We start from the raw sequence: 6000 nt of genomic DNA, 5'->3' as shown, positions 1-6000 counted from the left end.
ACACAACTATGAGATGATATTGAGAGCCCCTGATTGTAACCATGTCAAGAATGTTTGTATGCCAAGAATATTTGCTTATCAGTTTGTTATTCACAATAAAAATATTTAAAAAAAAAAAAATAAAGCTGCTATAAACCCTTGTAAACAAGTCTTTGTAGGGGCATATGTTTTCATTTCCCTTGGGTAAATTCCTAGGAGAGGAATGGCCGCATCATATAGTAAATTCTTAGGATAGGAATGGCTGCATCATATGGGAGATTCATATTTAACTTAGTAAGAAATTGCTAAACTGTTTTCAAAGTTGTGGTTCCATAATATAGTCTATTAATGCTTGAGAGTCCTAGTTCCCTAGGGAACTAGGGAAGAGAGTCCCCTTCCCTGACAACACTTGTTATAGTCAGTCTTTTTTATTTTAGCCAGTCTAATAAATGAGTGGTGTACCTCACTGTGATTTTGATGAATGATGTTGAGCATCTTTGAATGTGTTTATTTGGCATCCATTTATCTTCTTTGGTGAAGCATCTGTTCAAATCTTTTGCCCATTTAAAAATATTGGGTTGCTTGTTTTCTTATTATTGTGTTTTGGGAGCTCTTTATATATCCTGGGTACAAGTCCTTTATCAGATACATCATTTGCAAATATTTTCTCTAGTGAGTGACTTATCTTTTCATCCACTTAATAGTATCTTTAAAAGAGCAAAATTTTAAATTTTGATGATGTTCAATTTATTAATTTATTTTATGGATTATGCTTTTGGTGTCACACTAGGAAATCCTCTCCTAATCCAAGGTCACAAAGGTTTTCTGTATGTTTTATTTTTTTTAAACTTTTTTATTGTATAGTATAACATATATACAAAACAAAGAAAGAAAAAAGCAATAGTTTTCAAAGCACTCTTCAACGAGTAATCACAGGACAGATCCCAGAGTTTGTCATGGGCTACCATACCATCTTCTCAGATTTTTCCTTCTAGCTGCTCCAGAACACAGGAAGCTAGAAGGCTTAAATTTTTTTTATCATCACAATAGACTTTTTTGCTTCTTTTTTTGTGAAAAATAATATATCTACAAAAAGGCAATAAATTTCAAAGCACAGCACCACAATGAGTTGTGGAACAGATTTCAGAGTTTGACATGGGTTACAATTCCACAATTTTAGGTTTTTACTTCTAGCTGCTCTAAGATATTAGAGACTAAAAGAGATTTCAATTTAATGATTCAGCATTCATATTCATTTGTTAAATCCTATGTTCACTGTATAACTCCACCATCACCTCTGATCTTACCATCCCTCTCTGTAGGGGTGTTTGGGCTATGGCCATTCTAACTTTTTCATATTGGAAGGGGCTGTCACTGATATAGGGTAGGGAGATGGAACTATCTGAAGTTCTGGAGAGGCTGGGCCCTCTTGGTTTCAGGACTTATCTGGATCAGGGACCCATCTGGAGGTTGTAGGTTTCTGGAAAGTGACTCTAGTGCATGGAACCCTTGTGTAATCTTATATCTTGCCCTAGGTGTTCTTTAGGATTGGCTGGAATGGTCCTGGTTGGGGGTTGGCAGGTTATGATAGGTAGCAAGGTCTTTCTGAAGCTTGTGTTAAGAGCAACCTCCAGAGTAGCCTTTCGACTCTATTTGAACTCTCTCTCACTGATACTTTGTTACTCTATGTTTTATTTTAGAAGTTTAACAGTTTTAGGTTTCATATTGAGACATATCCATTTTGCGCTAATTTTTTACATCGCATGAAGTATGGATGCAAGTTTGGTTGTTTTGCATGTGGCTATCCATTTGTCCCAGCTCCATTTGTTGTAAAGCTGCTTTCTTCCTAGAACTGTCTTTGCACCTTTGTGAAAAAAATCAGTTACCCAAGTATATGAAGGTCTGTTTCTGGACTCTATTTTCTTCCATTGATCTATTTATCTATCTTTATGCCAATATGACACCATCTTGACTACTATAGCTCTATAAAGACTTGAAATCAGATAGTGTTAGTCCTCCAAATTTGTTCTTCTCTTCTAAAGATGTTTGGCTCTTTCCTTATGTATTAGCATCAGTTTGTCAATTTCTACAAAAAAAAGTGCAGTGGGATTTTGTACCCAATAGTTGCTCAGAAAATTGTTCTGGTTACTGACATCAGTATGGCAGTTTACTGTTTACTAGGCTTTTCCATACCCTCAACTTAATTCTTTCAGCAAGTCTACATGGTGTCCCTGTGTCTCCCGTTGTACAATAAAGAAACTGAGGCTCCAGAAGATGCAAAGGTTTCTGTATGCTTGTGTTGGTAGTGAACTGGCAGGACAAGTTTTGTTTACATGTTGTCAGACCCCAAACCTGAAGCTCTCCTGTGCTGTGCTGCTTCTGAGCAGGGGTCTCCAATCTGTTCTTAATGTTCCACTATTTTAATAAACTGGACAAAAAGGAGCACCGCTGCTTTGGTTTGCCTCCTTAAAAATCGATCTCAAATGTTTATGTCATGCAAATGTATTTCCGCTCCCCATATTTGAACACTTTTCTCTGGCTTTCATCAGACGTGGGTGACAGTCTTAAAAGGAAAACCATATGGTCTTTGTTCCCTTTTAACTTTCTCTCTTGGCAAGAACACAGCTCCTTGGAGGAAAAGGGAGAGGAAATGGGGATGCATCACAGAGGGAGGGATTCCGGTTTGAAGTAAGGAAGAACGTCCACGTGATGAAGGCTGCCAAGCACCCAACCTAAATGCCAAAAGAAGTGAGAACTTTTCCAGCCTAGAAATCCCGAGGTCCACATCCCCCAAGGGCTGGGGTCAGAGAAGGCTTACTGGAGGAAAGGATGGAGAAGTCAAGATCTGAAGGGGAAGGAGGCATTAACCGGTGCAAGGGGGTGGGGTTGGGGGATAGGCTGAGGGCGGGTGGAAGAGTAATCCAGCCCAGGAACAGTACCTGCGAAGGCCAGCAGGCAGGCCGGGGACTATGACGGCAGAACATTCTACCAGGCCCAGCGACAGAGTGACGGGGAAGGTGAGAGGCTGGCAGGTGGGCAGGGTCTGAGAAGGGACACAGCCAACAGCTAGACCCTCAGCCCACCCCGGAAGAACAGAAGTCCCGGGAGAGAGTAGAGAGAGAGCGTAAGGACGCTGGCTGCGAGGACGCACGTGGACAGTGACAGCGCGCTCCCCGGGGAAAGCTGCCTTGTACCCCCCAGCACAGACCCTTGCGGGGCAGGCAGCTCCATGGGTTCGCATCTTCACACCCCTCCCCACCCCCGCGTGCATACGCGCAGACTTCCAAAAGCAAATTCCAGCGACTATTCAGAGGACAGATTTGCAAATCCTAAGTGAGGACACTGGCTAGGTTATTGGCACAAGCCTCCGATGTACGGACATGGGGTAAGAGTCTGTGGGGGAGCCTCTGGACCTGGGGACACACCTTCCCGCGGCCACATGCAGCGGTTCCCAAGCTGGCCCACGGGGTCCCATAGCCCTGAGTGTAATGCCCCGCCCCGGTGCTCCGTGCTGGGGCCCTGGAGAGCCTCTAGGGGTAGGCGGGCAGGGGATTTCTTGCTCGGAGACTGACCGAGAATGCGTTCTTTCTCCCCAGGAACCCATCCTCACGACCGTTGCCATTTCCAAATGTCTTCTTTGTAGAGCGAATGAACAACCGGAGCTGGGTGCGCTGAGGAAGGCCCGCTGTCACCTGCATCTCCCCACGTCCCCCGGGGGAGGCAAGGTGGGGGTCCTTGTACTTCCATCTCGCTGCCCAGCCTCTTGTGCAGACAGGAGGCCCTGTCCTGTCCCCCAGAAGTTTGGGAGAGACAGGTGTCCAGAGAAGGTCCGGCCACGTTGCTCCAAGGGTGTCATTTGCAAAGTGCTCATGCAGCTGTGGTTTGCAGGGTGCCCACCTGAAGGAGAAGTCAGGTTTTATCACAGCCATGGGTAGGCCTCCCCCACCCCCACCTCTTCTCAACAGCCAAGGCTGTTCATTGATTTCCTCCGCAGAGAAAAAGATGATTACAGATCCTTCAGTCTTTCACTTCCCAGGTGTACTTTTAAGATTTGGAAATTTTGTTAAATCCCCAGCACCGCTTCTTTCTACATTTTCTGTAGTTTTACTCTCCCTGGGTCTTTTTTCTTATGGTTTTGGCTTTCTCTCTCTCTCTAAATCTAAGAATTCTCTTTCTCCTTTGTTTCTTAAGGAGACCACGTGCTACCATTTCTAGTGTTCCCTGCAGGCCCTGCACAGTGGGGTGGGGGTGGGGGGTTAATATCCAGCCATGGGCTCCCCAGTGGCTCCCTCTTTCCCCTCGAGCCCCCCGCGTAGACCCTGGGTTCTCATTTCTTTGTCTCCCTCCCCTTTGCAAATCCACGTCTTACCCGCTCCCAGCAGTCCAGCCTCGGGGTGTCTGCTCAGGCGGACGCCCGGAGAATGCCTCTGCTCTCCTCTCACCCATCTAAATTGACTCCTTCATTGCCCGAGGTATATCCCCCTTGCCCATGGGATCTCTTCCAACCTTTGCTGCTTTCTTACGCCTCCTACCTCTTGTAAGACAACTGTCTGTCTTGCCAACCTGGAGGTTTGTGATTTGAACCTCTCATTATTTCGAAAATCATAATTTTTAGGATTAAAATGAAGAATTGATCGAGAATACATACACATATGTTGAAAAATGAACGCCTGCACCCTCCCTCCCGGGACCCCGCCCCCTCCCCGCAAGTGAGTGCACTGTCAGTTTGGTTTGCATTTTGAGTTATTTCATTTTTCATGAATTCAAACAAGCTGCAACTCCCCCTGCAAGCAGGGACAGGGGCTGCGGCGTCCTGCGCTCCGGCCGGGCCGGGCCGAGCCTCCGCGCCTCTGTGCTGCGCGCCCAGCCCCGGGCTCAGGCAGGGCCTTTCCGGGCCCCTCGGCGGGAGCGCCCCCTTCACCCCGACGGCGCGCAGGGCAGCCGGGCCCGGCCCAAACCGCCTCCTCTCCACTGGAGCTGGTGGCGCAGACCTCTGGGGCCAGTCAGAAAGAGAATGAAATTGGAACTTGTGTCTCCTGACGTGCCCAGCTGTCCTGGGGAAAACGCTTGACTTCCCTAAACCCCGGGTCGCCGGAATCTGCAGAGCTGCGGACATGTCGCAACCCCCACCCCCGCCCCCGGCTCCCGGGCCGCCCACCCCGGCTTCTCCTCCGGGCCGCTGCCCGCGGCACCCACTCACGCTCGGGCTCAGCGTCCACTCGGCGCATCGTAGTGACCCGACAGCCGTCGCCCCACCTGCAGCTCGGTGAGGCGGGGGCTCCCTGCCTGTGGCCGGCGTCCCGCAGGCGTGGGAGCCGAGCAGGGATCCCCTGTGACGCGTGTGTGCCTCGGGGGCCCACGCCGCCCGGCGGGAAGGAGGGCGCTGAAGAGCGCTGGGCGCCGGGGGGCCAGGGCCTGGCTTCTCCCCGCACAGCTGCCACGGCCGGCAGGGCATGTCGCCTGCTTCAAGGAATCAGACGGGGACACGCTGGCGAGGTCCCGGGCACCGGCTGGGGGAAGAGCCAGAAGGCCTGGCCGAGCCGGGAGCGTGGGCTGCCGGCACCTCGCGTGTGAAACTGCCCACCCGTTGGTCACACAACACCGCAACCCCCACCCCAGGCCTGTCCTGTTAATCGCTGCTGAAATCGCAACCGCAGCGGGCAGGCGGGGCTCTGCCTTGATGATTAATAGCCAAAGCTTCATGCTGGTGTCAACGCACGCTCAGGCGACTTCTCTATTTCAGCGCCGGGCAGGGCCGGAGAGGGCCCTTAGGAGACCCCGGGCGAGTGTGGCAAGGCTCTGGGTGCTGGCTGGAGCCTCCAGTCCTGCCCCAGGGCAAGTACTCCCTTAAAGGGCCACGTGGGGTGCTTGTAGGTGCTTCAAGAACAGCTGCTTTTAAAATTTGAACACATTTAATGCATTTTAGAATATAATTAAATTTTCTTTCTTTCTTTCTTCTTTTTTTTCGCATGGGCAGGCTCAGGAAATGAACCCAGGTCTCTGGCATGGCAGGTGAGAATT

At 49.3% G+C, this 6000-nt stretch overlaps 1 long non-coding RNA gene across 1 annotated transcript; it reads right to left on the bottom strand.

The window, feature by feature from the left end:
• Positions 1 to 838: 838 nt before the first annotated feature.
• Positions 839 to 5617, bottom strand: LOC143686497 (uncharacterized). Its single transcript, XR_013177198.1, has 2 exons — positions 5180 to 5617; positions 839 to 3876 (listed from the first exon to the last, which is right to left on the bottom strand). It is a non-coding gene; the product is annotated as an uncharacterized LOC143686497 (long non-coding RNA).
• Between the last annotated feature and the right edge of the window lie 383 nt (positions 5618 to 6000).

This window comes from Tamandua tetradactyla, chromosome 6 (assembly GCF_023851605.1).
Source record: "Tamandua tetradactyla isolate mTamTet1 chromosome 6, mTamTet1.pri, whole genome shotgun sequence".
NCBI classification, from domain to species: Eukaryota; Metazoa; Chordata; class Mammalia; order Pilosa; family Myrmecophagidae; genus Tamandua; species Tamandua tetradactyla.
Note: the sequence above shows the minus strand (reverse complement) of the source record. Positions and strands in the feature narration are given on the sequence as shown.